The following is a 19,250-nucleotide window of genomic DNA, read 5'->3' as shown; positions in this document are numbered from 1 at the left end:
CACACACACACACACACACACTGCACATATTCAAAACTACCCAATTACTGTACGAATTCTATACAGCTCCAGAGGCTCTTCCCATCTGTGGCTGTGAAAAGCCTAATTGTTATTATCATTATTCAAAAATGCGAGCCACCCTCAATGAAGACGATAATCATAAAAGAAACATGAGGCGAGGTAAACAAGTGCACCCTCACTGCCAGAAATTTCAGCAGCTGATAACTGACTTTTGTCCGCTCCCTTCGACTGGAAGTGAGGGGAAGGGGAAGAAAATGCTGAAGCAGGGCACAGAATTGGATCCAGTTATTTATTGATTACACACAAAGCACTTCTAAAGCTTCTTGCTCTATTCACTGCAACGGGAGTAGATAACTGCATTTGAGCAAGCCCGCGCTCCGCTAACTTGCACAGGGCGACACCCAGCACCTAGCTAAACCCTAAGCCCCCGATTCATCGATAATTAATGGGGATGTTGGCGCTAATCCGGTTGGAGATGACTTTTTTCCAGCCTGCCACATCAATGGAATAATCAAGGGTCTAAAACCCAGGCCTTTGCTCCCCATTACCTCGGGCAAAAGAATTCCTGAAAGCATGCCTGGAGGGCACCTGAATTATATACACCATTAGGAGAGAGAGGCTCGCAACGATCCATACGAAACAACACTTGGCTAGCTCTCGCTCTCTCTCGCCGACTGTTCTGGCAGAAGGAGATACATATGCACACATATTGAAGGCTTTTTAATGAAGCTCTGGTAGAAGTGGAGGTGACGCCATGGAGGGTGGGGGAGGGATAAAATAAAGCACTTGATTTTCATGGATACTGATTCAAACACCACCCACTGCGCATCAATTATGCCCGCATGCATGTACTTTTGCTGGTAGGGTTGGGGAATTGTAACACCACCAAGAGGTCAAAAGTTGGTTTCAGGCAATATCAGTCAGTCAGTAATCTATGTGTCTTTACTGTAAACCACTGGATAACCTGGTCATGAACTTGTCGGATTAATTGATTGTTTAGCATTTTCAAATGTGAGAAGAAAAAAGAAAGTCCAACACCTAGAAGACATTCCATTTACAAGGTTGTTAAACAGAGAAAAACGGCAAACCCTCCAGAATAATCAATAGTTGTTGTCATTTTACTAATCCAGCCATTTAACCCCCAAAAACACTCAGGACAATGTACTCCCTTACACCCCGCTTCTAGACCTCTCTCTGTCTAAAAACACACTCACATTGCCGGCTTCAGTTACATCATTAGCCCAGGATAAACGCAGCCTGAGCTTAACAAGTGGCTTACTTCTGCCTACTGTTTCAGGGCTAATACACACCCTCCCCTCCGTCCCTCTCTTTTCCTCTCCGCCTGTTGGAGAAGCAGGGTGAGCAGAGCCGAGGCCCTGTAATCTAAGACCAGATTTTCATTGGAAGCAAATGCTTTCAATCCGTTGTAAAGACCGGCTCATGTTCAGCAAAGCCTACAATAACAAACCTAGGGGCTTGTCCCATGTGAGTTGGGGAAACAGAAGCAAACGGCAGTGAGTGAGTGAATGAGAGAGTGAGGGAATGAGTGAGAGCGTGAGGAAGTAGACAGCTAGTAGGAGAGCGTGGGTGAGCAGGCAAGCTCAGGGAGAGGTGAGAAATCGTGAGAAGCATGGAGAGAAGGGGAAAGGGAGAAGAGGAAACAAGGGAGTGGGAAAACACAAAGGAGTCAGACCGAGTAAGTCAGCAAAGTGTGGATGCTGAGAGAAAACTGCACGAGAAAGTGATTCTGGGTGTGTTGCCTGCTATGGCTTCTTCCTAATATTGTATAAAGTAGCACTTGTTATATTTTGCTGCATATGTTTTTATTTCTTGTATTATGGTATTCTACAAGTAAGTGCAATGCTCTATTTCCAGGTGTTCTTTCCAGTCTGGTAATCAAACCTGCAGTCACAAGCTTGTTCGGCAACCGCTGAGCCATATAGTATAATATCAAACTGTACTTTGTCATCGCAGTAATACATCATATCTGTTGATAGGCTGGATTAAAAGGTATGTAAGATACAAGGATACAGGATTCTTATTCACGACCCTACAGCATATTAAATAACCCTAGCTAATTAATAATGAATCAAATATCAAAATGCTGCATAATGTGAGAGAAGTCGTTTGCATTAAATCTCTACCATCTCATGAGCCTTGGGGAAAAAACACAGAAACATTACTGGTGTTTATATCCAACAAACATAAAATCTCCTCAACTCATATGAGAACAAATACAAATAAGAAAGCCGCCATTGAGCTGTCTGCGATTTAAAAGATTTCAGGCAAAGTCTGACCATTTTAATCATGCATAATCCAAGCCCTAAGCCAGACAGGGAAACCCTAAAAGCTCCAAGTATCCTTCTCCTTCCCCAATACTTCTGAGAAAGTCTGACCTAAAGACACTCACTTTACCTCGGAGGGGAAAAGGAAGGAGGAGGGCTGGAGAAGGGCCGTCAATTGTATTGGCATTTCCATTTTCACTGCAATTTGATACCAATCACCTCTGCAAGGTCTGGGGCTAATTTCTGCTTTGCTTTAACTCCAGCAAGCGAGGGAATAGGGGGGCGGGGGGGCGGGGGAGAGAGAAAAGAAAAAGACTGTGGGAGAGAGGAAGGGTGAAGAAAGGGAAGGTGTTGAAGCTGTGTCTGGCAGCCATGTTGGGGAAATGTCAATGGTGTTACTTCAGCTTGTGAGAGAGAGGGAAGAACGGTAAAACAGGGATAGAAAGGGAACGAGAGAAGGGGAAGAACGGTAAGAAGAGAAGGAACGGATGTGGAATATTTAGTGAGAGCAGGAAAATGAAAGAAATGATCAAACTAAAGCCACTGAAGTAGGAGAAAATAATGGATAGGAGATGGAGGAGATGCTCTGTGGCACATTAGAGTCAATCAATTGAAACAAATCATTTTCTCTGTCTTGGCAAACTGACATTTTATAACACAGAGAAAAGGACAACCAATTGAATAATTGACGCCTGTAGCACAACATAAATGTGCCATACAGACAGAAGATTTAAAGTTGCTGGTATCTAACAATCTGTGGAGTTTTTTTGAGATTTTCTGGAGAGTTGCCACATGACATTTAAACTTAGCAAGTGGCTACTTAAAAAATAATGGGTACCAGTGTTTACACCACTGGTGTCTATTGTCCTTAAAGCTGATGGCAAAAGCTTCTTGAGTGTAGACAATAGACCAGATATAAACATTGTGTACTCTTTTGTGGAGTCAGAGTGGATCTCAATGCTTAAAATGGGCACAAATTGACTTGTAAGCAGCTGTTTTTTAAAGGTATCTGGTTGAGTGTAATCAGTGACGTCATCATTCAGCCAATACTCTCTTCAGTCAGTCAGTCAGTCAGTCAGGCACTGGCCACTCTGAAGTCCACTCAGTCAGCCAGTAAACTATCAAGTCAGCCAGTAAGCATCAGTCTATAAAGCCACCAAGTCAGTCAGCCATCCATAGAGCAGCCTGTCAGTCAGCCTGTTAGCCAGTCACTCAGAAAGCTAGCCAGGCAGCCAATGAAGCAGTCGTCACTCTCCATAAACAGGCTGCCAGGCTCATTAGGAGCGTCAGCAGGCTGTAACCCTGGGCTGCATACATACAGCGTGGGGCAGCTAGGCTAGCAAGCTCCAGTCTCCCCACGAGGAGAAGCCACAGGCACAACTCTGGGCCTGGCCCCCTGATCGGCCATGACAACATCTTTGCAACTAGTTGGAGGGGGGGGGGGGGGGGTGAATCAATGCAGGGCGGCAGGGGCGCATGTTCGTGTGTGAAGAAGGCATGCATGCATGGGTGTGCATTGGTCTGTATATGTGTTTATCTCTCTCTTTCTTTATGCATGTGTTTCCAGCCACAGAAGCTCTGAATGTCGAGTGTGTGCATGTGTGTGCATGTGTGTATGTGGGTGTGTGTGTGTGTGGCAATTAGGGAGCAGGCCAGTGACTGGAAGGAGCTAGGGGCAGTTGAAATGCCCCGGGGCCAACCAAGGGAAGGAATATTTTATCAGTCCCCTCACACGCTGTACACACACTTGCACAAACACACACTCACTGCGAGCAAACAGATAATGACGTACAAACTAGGTTAGCTTTCTTCATGCATTTTTACCTTCGTTAGCATTAGCTAAACAGACACTTACTTCCATGCTCATTCAGCTACGATGGCTTTTATTTAAGCCTGTGCACCACTTCATGTTTCATTCCTGACTTGCCCTGCTTCCTACTTCATTACTTTTCCCCACTTCCTCCCTGTGTGTTGAAGTGTGGGGATGGAGGATATTTGCCGGGTTGGGGATGTAAGATCAGTTATTGTTTTCCACTAGGTTTGAGTTTTCTTTCCTTCTAAATCAATTATATTTCACTATCAAATATGAAGGAACACTAGGTTAACATTGTTTCATTTCCTCATGACATTTATAACCTGCCTCTTCAACTGTTGAGTGCTAATGATGCTTTCTGTCTCCTTTTATTCCGTTCCTGTGTCTTTATCACTTCTCTACATCTCTCTGTCTCAAGGCATACCCTGACATTATCAAGCAGTATCTAGGCTAATCTGTTATGATCTGATTATGAACCATCTCTCAGCGTAAGACAGAGATTGGTACTACCTGCCCCCTCTGCACGGGCACATGTGCCATTCTGAGGTGTCAGCCATTTTTCTGCTGCCTGGCAAATTAACAGCCTGGGATTCACCAGTCAGTCATCTGCGAACTGCGATCATGTCAGACAGGCCGCTTCAAGCACAAACGCGAGAGAATAATGACATTTAGCTTTCTAATCATTTTGTCTTCATAGAGGCACTGCTGGGTTGAGGAATAAGGGTTATGAATATTAGCTTTATGCCAGATGTCATGGGAGGGATCCCGTGTGAGGAATCATTCACAGATGGTTTTCGGAGGATACTGAGAGATGTTTTTGCAAGCTTTTATAGCCTGTGGATGGACTCAGAGGGGGAATGAATGCAGACAGGTCTTTTGAGTTTATGACGGCGCATTTATTCTAAAGGCTATTTGTTGCAAGAGACTGAGAGAGTGTGTCTTTCGCTGTGAGTGCGAGTGACCTGGAGCTGATCCCTCAATGGGCCACTCCTAGAGTTTCACACCCCAGAAAGCTCACATGACCCTGGGTTGGCTGCCCAGGCAAGGCCCAGGCCTCAGGGACCAGCTATCCTGTTCCACATGGGATACACACATCTCATATTGGCAGGCGAGAAATTCATGCATACACACATTCTAAACATGATACAAAAAGCTCACACATGCATGCTGACGTACATTCACTAAAGTGCTCTCCTTCTCACTCTTTTTTTTGTCTGTGGCACTCACACACAAACACACCCAGTCTCAAACACATACACACATATTACATTCCCAGAAATCCTCAGAGAGGTAAAGAAGGGCTCGCAAGAGGGAGGGAGGGAGGGAAGAAAAAAGTGGCGTTTATTGTATTCAGGCCATTCATAAGCTCTAGACTTGGGGAGGGGGAGTACAGGGGGGTTGCAGGCAGTGGGGGGTTCCCTTTGCATGGCTCTGGAGGCCCCTCCCACCTCCAAATATTCTGAACATGCAGGAATTCTTTGCAATACAAGTCCCAAGTAGGGGCACATTTTTTCAAAAGCGTATTTTCCCCTTTACCTCACGGAAAACAGACACTTGAACACACTCACATGCACCCGTTTGTTAGGATCTTCCACGAGGCAACTTTCCAATAATGACTAGCAAAGTATTCTAAACCAACACACACACTACTTACTTCAATACAAAACACTCTCTGTGACCAATGCTGTTTCGCCTCCCTTTTATTCCCGCGGAGGAGGAGAGACACAGAGAAATCCCCTCGACTACTCAGCGGATAATGACATGCGCTGTCGGCAAAACAATACGGCTAGTCTAGACTTCCCTTCCTGCCTTTGCCAGAAAGACACTCCACTATTTTCACATCCTTGGACATAACTTCAGCCAACACACTCTGAGGGACAGATCTATCTTTGTAGAACATACAACATAATGAATAAATAGACAGTTAGACAGGAAAGTTGTCATTGTAATTACAATAGAAAGAAATAAGGCTTTCCAGGTAAACAATCAAGAGAGAGATAAGTAATTGCTTCCTGTAATCAAACACAATTCCATTGAAGTAATTACAGTAAATAACGAGTGCTTTGCAATAACAAAGCGGGTTACTTTGAATGATGACAGTTTTGTGGATCAACGCTGACAGATTCACTAATGGCAGTAACTGGTGAGGCATTTACAGAGGTTATTTGTAATTAAAGCCCACTGGAGACGTCTTGTTGTGAGAATGCGAGCCAAGTTAGGAGCAATTATTTCATTTGTGGTGATCTGATGAGGAGGAGATCAGGAAACCAGACACAGGGATTGTGTTTAACCAACAACACAGGAGAGAAAAAACAACCAAGGTATGAGTTAATTACAAGTCGCTAAACTCCAGGTCTGTGATATTCAAGTGGCTTATGCTGAAATGGATTAAGTGCATTGTTGTTAGTATTAAAATGGAATGTAAGTTGACATTGGTGCATGCTTTCCCATGTATTTCATATTAACGTGTGTACAGGTGACCAATTAGTCGATACATAACAACTCTTCTGAAATGTGATCCTTCTACATGCTTATGAAGAAAACCCCAGGGACATTGTTCAGGGTATTGGCACTGTTTTAGAACCCTTTACATGACATACATGACAAATGATTGACCTTTTACAAAATATTGTCTATCAGACCTGTTTTTAGGATATTTGTTCTGATCTTTTATTCAGTTTTTCTCTGTGTTATGGCTGACGCCCAACCAAGTCGGCTGTGAGAGATAGAGAGGTGGGGGTGGGGTGGGGGTTCAGGCCTGTTGACATAGCCATAGGTGATGGCAAAAATGTCAGTGTAAATGTGACTGCTCTCTCTGTGCCATTTCCCCGTAAAGGGTCATCACCACAGGCTGCCTGACACGCTGGAAACTGCCTGAAGTGCAAGGCACCGCCACGACATTAAACTGCAGTATGCCTCCACACACACACACACACACACACACACACACACACACACACACACACACACACACACACACACACACACACACACACACACACACACACACACACACACACACACACACACACACACACACACACACACACACACACACCACACACACACACACACACACACACACACACACCACACACACACACACACACACACACACACACACACACACACAGCCTTTTATTCCAACCTCCAGATCAGTCAAGAGAGAAAGAATAAGGGAGAGGGAGACAGACGGTACACGCTAAAATGAAAGTGTAAGGCGAAGAATTCACCCTTTCATGTTGAGCACTTTTGCTGTGTAACTATCGATTTTTTCCCTCTTGCCTTTGTGTTGCCGTTTTCTTTTTTTCTAACCTGAAGATAGAAGACCAGACTCGGTTCAAACGGGAGCACTTGTGAGGGGGGCCCACAGATTCTCCGCCTCAGTGAAGGGAAGTCCTCAGACACACACTCATACACAAACACCCTTACACACACACACCTACACACAAGATGGTAAGAATCCTGAAATCGTGCCTCTTTTGCGGCTTTTCTCACTCTTGACTCTCACTCTCTCAATTGTTTCGCTGCCTCTCAGATGGCTTTTGACACCTTCGACTCACCGAGCTTCCGTCAAACTCTCCACCACCAACACACAGAGAGGGAGAGGGAGTCAAATGGACTATGGAAGAAGAGGGGAAGGGGGGAAGGGGGGAAGGGATGGCAGAGAGGACAAGGACTATAACAAAAGCTAAGAGCACTTAACAGCACAATGGTACGGCGGTCCTTTCCAAAAAGTCAGCTGATGTGCTGAAGGGCGTTCAAAAGTCCTTCAATGGGGACATGGAACAAAAGAGAGAACCTTCAGATAAACTCAAGTAAAAAACATCCTTTATTTAAACTTTGTTGTGCATGAAAAACACATTGTCACAACTAACATCCACTAAAAATACATGTTTTCACCACAAGAAAACTTAAACATTTACCCCCCTTTATCCAAATATCCCTGAATTATGTCTTCAACCAACTCATCAAAGCAATCAGTAAAAATAAACTTAAGTTAAGTGGATATGTATCATTTCAGTACCAACAACCAGTCTGTTATGTCTGTAATCATGCCTTTGTGTAAGGGTTGTATAGTTCCAATAACCAAACTCAAGTCACCCTGTTTGTTTTTCCAGAGCAGCTCTCTTTCCACGTATTGACTATATCTGAATGACACAAACTCTGATAAACGCTTTTAATATACAAGGATTTTCCCACTTATGGTAGCCTATCAGCGCCAGTTAAACTGCAGTATGTTAGATAATGCAGGCACGCCAACCCTGCGGTGACACAGGCTATTAATAGCGCATTAGCTTCCAGTGAGTTTCTTTTTGGAATAACAGAAGGTTTTAGTACCATGAAGGAGTTTAATATGGTCGCACCCACAAGCTCAGGTTACTGAAGGGGTGGTAGGAAAACAGGATAAGTCATTATCAGAGCAACAACCTACTCTATTTAAATATGTTCGGTTGTTGAGTTGGGGCATTACCATTTTAGGGTCTTAGCTGATTTTCAATGAGTAAACAAGTACGCTCAATTGTGTTTCAGACTCTGGATCCACACTTCGGATATCTCCATAACTGAAGAATAAAATGAACTTTCTCCAAAGTGATGCTGCTTCCTCACTTCCTCCTCCTTCTCAATGTGTCCTTGATAGGCACAGGATGTGGTGTTGTAGGGGTTGTGGGGGATTTGTAGTCCTATCAGTCGCCCCATACGCAGCCCCAATAAGGCTTGCGAGACAGAGGCAGAGGAAGAGGAAGTGAGTGGGTTTACAGCGGGCCTATTTCCTGTGGAGCACGGGCCCATGTGGACGGTAGTGATATGCCCCCCATGGACACCGGCGCGCTCGCCACACAGTCCCACCAAGTCACTTCCTGAAAGAGGCAGCCCTCTCTGGGGGTGACTTCCTGTAAAAGTATGACCTCTCTGTTTAAAGAGAATCTCAATGGAACAAAGACCTGGAGCTGCCCATGGGAGATGGTGTGTACCATATATCACCAGTGTGTGTGTGTTTTTTAACACTCACTCAAAAGGTTATCACTAGTGAGAATCTCAGCCCCCGATCGCTGCTCATCTCTTTGAGTTTCACTGGCTCGGAGCAAGAATCGGGTTACATCCGAATGTGTGTGTTTCATGAGTGTGTGTGCGGCGAGTGGCATGCCTATAGTGTTGCTTTGCAAACACACAAAGTAAACGCTGATGCTGCCCTCTGGCCCACCCTGCTGCTCTGTGTTTACCTACAGGTATTTGTTATCCAGCCCTCTCTTTCCTCTCTCTCTGTAAACTCTTAGAAAAGCTTGCAGAGGTCTTTATCTCTCAGTCAAATCCCTATAGCAGGTATCCATGTCAAACAGAGCAAGAGGAGGGGGCCTCAGGGGGCAGCATGTTTGGTCTGGGTTAGCTGAGGGTCAAGCTTTGGTCCAGTCGACACACATTAAATCCATCCTTTACTACTAGCCTCCTGCGTCACAGATTACCTGGGTTTAAAACATGCGCAGTCACCTTGTGTGATACATGTCAAGCTTTTAACCAGCGCTGAAACAGACTATTTGAATGTTGTTGATTTACTTTGAAACAACAGTATAATGGCCAGGTTTGAATGTTAGAAGTAAAGGGACTTGCATGTGTCATATCGGGGTTCTAAAATAAGCCTTAAGAAAAATTAAAGTAGCATCGACCCATATTCAAAGATTTAAAAAAAAGAGTCCCCAGGGATGCTGGTTTTGACCAAAAATGGCGCTACTGCTGGTGTTTTGCGGGCATGAAATTGGCTTTGTGTGGGTGTCGTTTGGAGAGCCGGCTGGTAAATTCTCCCGTTCTTTTGTTATAAAAGGGGGGGGGCTCCATGCATAATGGTCTTAGCCAGGAAGGTCTGGAACTGTGTCCATAAATTGAATTATTTCAATTTGAGGTAGAGAGAGTGAGAGAATAATGGAGAGTGGCTGTGTGAGTGTGTGTTGCATTTACATGTGAACATATGCATGTGTGTTGATGGAGGGGAGCGAAGGCGAGAGTCTCATTTTTATTCTTCGACGGGGGCTCACATTTACAAGAGAGAATATAAACCGAGTTGCAGGAGATTACAGAAGAGGCCAAATGTTACCTTGCAGCTGGAAGCTATAGTGTATTAAGAAAAGGCGGCTGGTTGAGGCCGCCATGCCACAACAACAACTTCCTGTCTGAAAATGATACTTATTATTTTCTTACAGTACAAAGAGATTAACTATAAAAACCAATGAATAGGAATAGTTGCACCCTCACAGACTTCAATGTGTTAAATAAGAACATTTGTTTGTTCATATATTTCCCAAATCACACCAATTGAACCCCTCATATCTAAATGTTGAGATTAAGAAATCCTTTGGAATCAGTAATGCTTAAACAATAGACATGTGTGTGTTTGTGTGTAAGTGTATATGTTTGGGTGGGGGTGGGGGTGGATATATTCCTGACACAATATAATCGGCCGGGGACCATATGGCAAACTGGCAGCAAGCTATTTATCCTTATCCTCTTTGGAGGCTAAAATTAGCACTCTGCTGTTTGTAGCTTTAAGCTGGACTCCAACCACTCTGATAGGGCTAATAATAAAAGAAGAAAAAAAACAGTCCAGCTGGCACAACTGCTCCGCCTCCTTGTTCTGTTTCCATCCATCCAAGTTTCTGTCCACCGTCTCTTTTTCCCTCATCACTGAATGATCCGACCAAACTGCCCTTAGTGTTAAGACCGAATCATGTTAATCTGACCACAAGGAATTGTATATCATATAAGTGTTGCTTGAGCCAGGTTCCCCTATAAGCCCATGTGTCAGGAAAGCCAGGATTTCCTGAACACGGACCCCCTCGGCTAGCTTAAGAGCGTAGGATGATGGGGCTAATCTCTTTATCAAAAGCTTAAATAAACATTGGTGCTCTGTGGATACATGTGTGTGTGTGTGAGAGTTGCTTATTTGTGTGTGTGTGCCAAGGGGCCAAACAATGCTTCTCCACTCAACAAAGTGCTAATACCCTGTCTCTTTGCTCTCCCCCTCCCTCCTCCATTCCTTCTCTTTCCTATCCCTTCCTTCAAGTGAATGCCCAACAGTACAGTACGTATCTTATCCATCTAAAATAAGAAGCTCTCCTCTCATCTGACTCTTTACTCCTGTCGTCCAAGGTGATCATGTGAATCCTCCAGCCTGATATGAGGGTTTTCTCTACAAAGCTAACATCTGATCAGAGGCCTCTTGGGTCCTGAGCTCAGAACATTTTCGAGGGAGGAGGAAGAAAACAGAAACAGAATGATAGGAAGAGGAGAGAGAGTTTAAGGTTGTTTTATCGGCCAGATGTGATGCATTGTGACACGTCGGTGATGAGGTGCTGAGATTCCCTTTGAACCTGTACGGGCCAGGATGAAGAAGCAGGGCGTTTTTTAATCTCTGACAGTGTGTGTGTGTGTGTGTGTGTGTGTGTGTGTGTGTGTGTGTGTGTGTGTGTGTGTGTGTGTGTGTGTGTGTGTGTGTGTGTGTGTGTGTGTGTGTGTGTGTGTGTGTGTGTGTGTGTGTGTTTCCCTGAGTGATTCCAGGCAATTGGAGCTGAATTGGAAACAGACAAAATAAGGAATGACTATGAGAAGTTTCCCAGGGCAAGAACACAAGACCCTCCCGACAAACAACACAAATCATTTCGCGAGTGAATGAGCACGCTTCCCCCTTTTTTTTTTTCTTCTTTTAATTTGCATGACAAGGGAATTACCATATTTCAACTTGTTTACATTGACAAATCACAGCTGAAGGAATTCCTTCCAAAAGGAGATATCCAGTAATTTGACAAAAGTGGCGTCTTCTTTTAGGACATGATTACACCAGAATGACGCAAATTATGGTGCTTCATACAGAAATAAACCTGAATGGAGTCTTGGACACTTTTCAAACAAGATCTTGAATTGAGAGGCTCCGAACCAAAGCATTTTCATGTTTAAATGTACAAGTCATGTGTGGAGCTTTTCTTATTCTAATTTCTCTCCCTGCACACAGACTGAAAAAGTGTTATTTATTTGTGTTCATAGTAGAGGTACTAAGTAACAAAATGGTTTCTCTGCATTTGACCCATCCTAGTGTTAGGAGCGGTGGGCTGCCATTATGAACGGCGCCCGGGGAAATTACAGATAAAACCGAGAAAATGTCTCGACCATGTTTAAACAGAGGAGGGATCCCTCCTCTGTTGCTCTCCCTGAGGTTTCTCCCATGTCCCCTTTAAACTGTGGGTTTTCTCTGGACGTTTTTCCTTGTACGATGTGAGGGTCTAAGGATAGAGGGTGTCGTTTTTCTCATACTGATATTCTGAACAATCTGTGCTGTTGTATTTGCTGTGAAGCCCTCTGAGACAAATATGATAAATGATATTGGGCTATATAAATAAACTTGAATTGAATTGAACTTTTCTTGTGATAATCTCTCCACCCCAGCACACAGAACACCTCTACAAGGCAATGAGTGTGTGTAAATAGTATATTTTAGAAAACATCAGTAATTAGATAAGCATTTGGCATTCACGCCAGTCGCAAATGAAAGAAGAGCGCTTCCTGTACACAGACAGCGAGAATGTGTCTACATCATTAGCGTGCCACAATTATAACATGGGAGCTAAAGATACATTTCCCTCCCGCTTGCTCTCCCTCACTGAAGCAAATGTTAAACAAGTGAAATAAGCGGCTGTTCTTGGAGCAGCAGCAAACTACAGGTGCATTTATGACTAAAGCAAGGAAGATCAAATGCAACACAGGCAGCTTTGTAAAAAAATAAGAGACGTAAAATGATGCCAATGGTTTCATTTGGCAGAGAACACATCCTGAGCGAGCGCACAGATTCAAGGCATAGCAGCAGGAAAGAGAGCGAAGCTATTTTGTGTGCATGCATGTCATGAATGAATATGTATTTCATGTAAATTGTGCACACAAGGCATATTGTAATGGTCTAGGGTAGACTTTGCATTTCTTTGGTCATGCAAACATGCCCACATGTAACCAACAGACGAGAGAGAGAGAGTGCAGGGGAGATTTAATGTAACAGAGAGACAGAAAGAGCCATATAGAGAAAGGGGAAGGAGACTATGAGAGGACATATGTGCAAATATGAGGCTCACATGATGATGTGTACACTAGCAGCACATAAATCCAAAGGCAAACAGACAAATAGCCTCTGCCACCTTGTCAAACAGTTTTATAACCATTATCTTCTCACAGATGAGACGTTCACACAAGCCAATAAAACACAAGTTAGGGATCCTGATTGACTTAGCAGATGATCCTCTCATGTGGGGAACGGAGGCAGCGGAGAGGAGGTGGTCCGCGAGGCTGGAGGAAGTCACTTTGTTGACTTGTGTTTCTGATTCTTTCATCCGATGACCCCAGCGGCCGGGTGACACCGGTCCTAATCCTTAAAGCAAACTGGCCCCTTGCTGTGGGAACCTGATACAATTTCCTCTTTTTCCGAGAGGGGCAAACTCAGGCCACTCCGAGTTTGCTCACTGCCTACGAGGCAATAAAAACACATTGAGGGCTATCATTTTCCCAATGCGAGTCTTTACATGTCGGTTAACGCGTCAGCAGCGGCGATGGCTGTAAAGATCTTAGTGAATCTGATAGAAGGGGGGGCGTGATTGGAAGGCACAAACATTTATTTTCCCAGGTAACTGCAGATAATAATGTTTGAGATGCAGTAAATCCAGTCGAGGCTGAATAAACATTCCTACCGGCAAAGTGGAGTTGTGGAGGGATGTTATCTCAAGTTGTCACATGACACATTACCCTTTATGCCTTTCAAATATTGATTTTAATAAACAGCATGTGAACTGAAAGTTAGGCTTTTGGAACCCAGCAGATATGAAACCGTTTTGAACACATGCTTACACACACTTATCCCGCTATGGGACATGTAGTGAGTTTCAGGTGGCCCGGTCACAGCTCTCATCTCTCAGAGAAGATATTGCTGTTTGCTAGCAGCACCTCAATAGACTCCCAGACAACACTCAGCAGCACTTAACACACTCATCGGGGATAACCGCTCTGTCTCGCTCTCTTCTCCTCAGTCATTCACACACACACACACACACACACACACACACACACACACACACACACACACACACACACACACACACACACACACACACACACACACACACACACACACACACACACACACACACACACACACACACACACACACACACACACACACACACACACACACAGCTCCAGTCAGCATACAAATGTTTTCATTTAAACCCTCTCCTCATCTTGCTCTCGTTTTATTTATTTCTGTCTTTCACTTTTGTCTTCTTCTTCTTCCTCTCTCCCCTGTGTTCACGCTCTGAGGAAATCAAAGAGAGATCTTGTTTGTCTCTGCCAGCTACTGTACTTACACACACACACCTCCAGTTATACAGACTGCAGACTAATCAGGGGAGCCACATACCTTTTATCTACCCACATAGCCTCACATTTAAACAGATTATCAGGAAAGCTGGACACCAGTAAGACAATTACCGGACCAACGATCTCCCTCAGTAACGTCTAGACGACATCTAGACAACCAGACACAACTACTATGTTTCTCGTATGTTCTATATCTCCCCTTTTTATTTATTTTTAAGTTTGGCCAAAATAATAAACACTTGGAGTTTTAAAATGTGCACAAATTAATGCTTGTTACTTAAATCCAATCTCAATTAGCTGGAGGTTCTGTTTAAGTATGTTTCTAAAACCATTAAGAGGTTATTGTATGTGTGCCAATGCAGCTAATTCACACTCATATTACTTTTAACAGAATATTTTCAACAGCATCTAAGGGCTACTGGAAGATAAAAGCTTTCCAGCGAGGGGAAAACACACACACAGTTCTCTCTTCCAGTCTACTGGACATCGGACCAATTAATCGGTGACTTTGAAGGGGCCACGTGAAGCCGAGTGATTGGACGAGCTGGATCTGGCTGCTGATTGCCTGGCACCCCTGTCCATGTCCCCGTTTCCTCGCCCCGGTCCTGGAGACTGACCAATGAGCAGACAGAGTGCAGCAGCTCCTCTGCGTTGGCCTGACCTTGTTGCGGGGCACAGAGGTCGGACGGTGGGTGACAACATCAGGAATATTCTAATCGATGGGGTTCACAGCCAATGGAAGAAGTTATATATAGAGATTCAGAATGAATGGGGTGAAGCTGCATTAGGACACGGTATTTAGATACACGTCAAAACAGGAGGCCACAACACAAAGGAGGAAGAAAAAAGTGTGTGTTTCTTTGGTCATTAGGGAATCTCAGATATTTCCTTTTCGATTATATTCTTGATAGACTTGCTTTCAGGGTTCATTCATATCTCAAATTTGAAATCACTATTATCATCAAATGTCATTGTCATTGTCCAGACTGGAGCATTAGTTCAATGTGCAGAAGAAATAAACTACATTAAAATAGGATTTCCATATATTTTATTTCGACATATACACGGTTTACGACCATAAAATGGCAAATATTCACATACATTTTATGTTGAGCATTCCTCCAACTACACCAGCCAATAATAATGAAAAAAAAAAACGAACTCTCAGAGCTAGATATCAGACCAAACAACCAGAAATCTCAGGCCACTACTCAGACAGGAGAAGTGTATGCAGACTCTAACACATTGCCTTACAGGGAGCTGTTTGCCTTGGCGCGGCTCACTGTTCTCTTCACAAACGGTCCGGGTAATTGGCGATACATATCTAATATCGCCAGTCAACGCCTCGCTCCCTGGATGTTTCTGACAAGCGGAGAGGGAAACCCTGTAGCTTTCAAACACACAGCGAAGCCTCCTCAGCTCCGCATCGCTGCAGCTGCCCGATTCAGCGCCTGAATGTTATTCTGTTTCCCTCGCACGCCAGGCCCTCGGAGAAGCCAAGGGGTGTCCTTACAAATTCACACAGGCAAAGAAGAGTACTTTATACCGGGAGAAAAAGAGAGGGCCCGCTTGTGTCCGTGAGGGACCCCCCCTCCTCCTCATTCATCGCGAGGCATGTATGATCTGTTGGCTTTTCCTCTGCCCTTGGAGCATTACTCTTCACAGAGAAGCATGATCCAAGGCAACAACAGCTACAATGAGGGCTTCTCCAGAGGGCTTCTGGGTATTAAACAAAGGGCCCTGTTGGTAGGAACAAGCCAAACAAACAGCTGGGCTAATAGAGTGGGACTAATTAACTACAGGGCCGCTCTCCGACTCTCCCTGTCGGAGCTGGCTAGATGTTTACAAAGACCTCCCAGAGAAAAGGAGGAGAAAAATAAGAGGCTTTCTTCTTTGTCTGCTCTTTTCGGGAGAGAGGAGACACCCAGGACTGATTTTAATGACATGTGTGAAGCAAATGTGATCCACCCTCCATTTTCTTCTGTGGAATTCAGTGCTAGAAAATACCACTGGCATTGTGGTCAAAGCTAAAAACACCCACAAGCACCGACTCAGCAGTTAAGCTTGTGTAAGCAAAAAATAAAAAGCATATTCTCTTTAATTGCTGATATTCTTGCTTTGACACAGATCACGGCTAAACACCTGCCGATCAATACAAGTCCCCAGAGCTATCAATAAATATCTCCTTTTTAAAACCCACATAATCATAACCTTGATTCGGTTGCATTAAATGAATAGCTTCTCCTGCATTTGAGTGAAACAACATGTTTGTGGATATCTCTGATCTTACGTAAAGAAGAGTCATCCTCACTGTAGCGGCCACTTGCTGTTTATAGTGTTTATTATTATCATTTATTTATGTATTCTTAGTTAGTGTCATAAGTTAAAGTAGTTTCTATGCTTTTATTTTGAAGGCATGTTTTGGGCACTGGGTGATTAGAGCACCCTGTGTAATATTGGAGACCAACCCAGTCTCACGGCATTTCGTGTTCACCAACACGACTTTTAATCTATTGATTCGTGTTCCCCAACACGATTTGCCCCTTTTTTTTCGTGTTGCACAGCACAATTTTTTTTCGTGTTGCACAGCACGATTTTAAAAGCAATGTATTTCTATTGCCTGCAGCACGTCTTTTTCTCCGGTCGGGTCGAGGAAGACCTGAAGCTGTGTGGTTCATAAAAACATGTTCTTACTCAATATCAAGCCACAATTATTGCTTTTATTTTAAATCGTATAATTTCGGACTTTTGTTGCCGTCTGTGAGGAAAATAAATGGGGCTCAGAGCCTCAGAATACTGAAATCTGTATTTTTAAAATATTTGTTTCCTTCTAATTTGTTATTCTTTTCAAAATAACACACTGTTATTTACTCACCAATAACACACAATTATCCTTGATTTTATTTATTGGTTTAATTCCATAATCTCGGGCTTTTTTGGCGTCCGTCAGGAACTGAATTTCAAAATAAAATATCCGGAAACAGACGTAGGACTATAAGGGACATTTCGAGCGTCATTGCGATTGTCAACCTTTCTGAGTTTAGGATGGCCGAAGACACTACACTACCCATAATCCCCAGCTATCGTTTAGGACTACAGTCCCCCGTAAGGTTACGCAGAGCGTCAAACAGCTGTGTGAAATGGAACGAAACCACGCCAGACTATCCAAAACTGGAATCGAACGCCCCCCCCAGAACTACACATGCTGGATGCTGGCTATTGTGTTTCGCCAAATGTTCTATGGGACGTCTCTACTGAACGTTTTCGTTTTTCCCACAATTAGAAGTTGCCAGTATTAAACACATTGGCGTTATCAAATGTAAAACTATTATATATTATTTATTATAATTAATACATGGGTGAAAATCGCTATATATACCCACATGACAGCTCATTGTTACTTTGTAATTCTACTCCACTACAATTCAGAGGTTAACCTGGTATTTTTACTCCACTGCATTTATTTGAGTTACTTTGCAGATTCTGATTAATTATGTGAAATATAAACAACCCTTAAATCAGACTTTAGTTACACCTGAGTAAAATTCAGGTAAGGTGATTGTCAAGTGCCAACAATCAGGAGAGATATTTGATAGTTGGTGCTTGAGAAGACTAAACATGTATCTGCAATTGACATGAATGGAAACGAGTAATAAAGTATATTTATTACTCGTTATTCTCCACTAATAGTTAATTAAAGACTGCATATTATGGCTATTTTGCACATCCCTTTCAAGATTTTCAAAGGTGTATTGACATATCATATACACAACTACGGTGTAGTTATGCAATGAATGAAACACTTGGGTCACAGGTTCCTCAACAGTGCATTACAAGACATCTATCAATATGTGTGAACCTCCACCATTAAACTGTCATATTCTGCACATTTCTTATTCTATCTACATACATAAGAGTATAATTCATATGTATAATATCAGTTAAAATAAGTGCTTCAACATAGTTAACATTGCAGGAAAGCAATATATTAGACGTTAAGTACTTTGTCAGGCTTAATATTTATCTGTAGATAGATACCCCCAACGTTTTTTTCTTATTTAAAAGAAGACCTTAATCTGTTATTTAATGTTTAAATAAAGGTTAATTCGTTTTTCTGTTTTGCACCTCCTCCTATTAATATCTTTGTACATGCTGCACTAAACTGTTTTATTGTAGAGATCACTTTATAGTATCTTCTTGATTTGTTATATTCTATATTTCTATATTTATACTTTCCCCCTATGAAAGTATGTACTCTTAATATTATTTTAATCAAACACAATAATTCAATAACGTGCTTTAACCACTAGATGCACACAAGGTACACAAATGTTTTCCGGATTTCATATCATATAAACACCAAATCCCAGCATGCATTGCGGTTAAAACATCCAATAAGCGAGCTTAAAACCATAGCTGAGGATCTTGGGTAATGCCTATGTCCGGTTATTTTTATTTTGAAATTCAGTCCCTGACGGAGGCCAAAAAAGCCCGAGATTATGGAATTAAACCAATAAATAAAATCAAGAATAATTGTGTATTATTGGTGAGTAAATAACAGTGTGTTATTTTGAAAAGAATAACAAATTAGAAGGAAAAAAATATTTAAAAAATACAGATTTCAGTATTCTGAGGCTCTGAGCCCCATTTATTTTCCTCACAGACGGCAACAAAAGTCCGAAATGATATGATTTAAAATAAAAGCAATAATTGTGGCTTGATATTGA

The 19,250-nt window shown here is 42.9% G+C and overlaps 1 protein-coding gene across 1 annotated transcript in view; it reads right to left on the bottom strand.

Moving 5' to 3' along the window:
- Positions 1-19,250, bottom strand: part of LOC117542329 (homeobox protein Meis1) — a gene marked incomplete in the record, with an annotated part of 68,844 nt that overhangs the window by 43,881 nt on the left and 5,713 nt on the right.

Source organism: Gymnodraco acuticeps, unplaced genomic scaffold (assembly GCF_902827175.1).
Source record: "Gymnodraco acuticeps unplaced genomic scaffold, fGymAcu1.1, whole genome shotgun sequence".
Taxonomy (NCBI): Eukaryota; Metazoa; Chordata; class Actinopteri; order Perciformes; family Bathydraconidae; genus Gymnodraco; species Gymnodraco acuticeps.
Note: the sequence above shows the minus strand (reverse complement) of the source record. Positions and strands in the feature narration are given on the sequence as shown.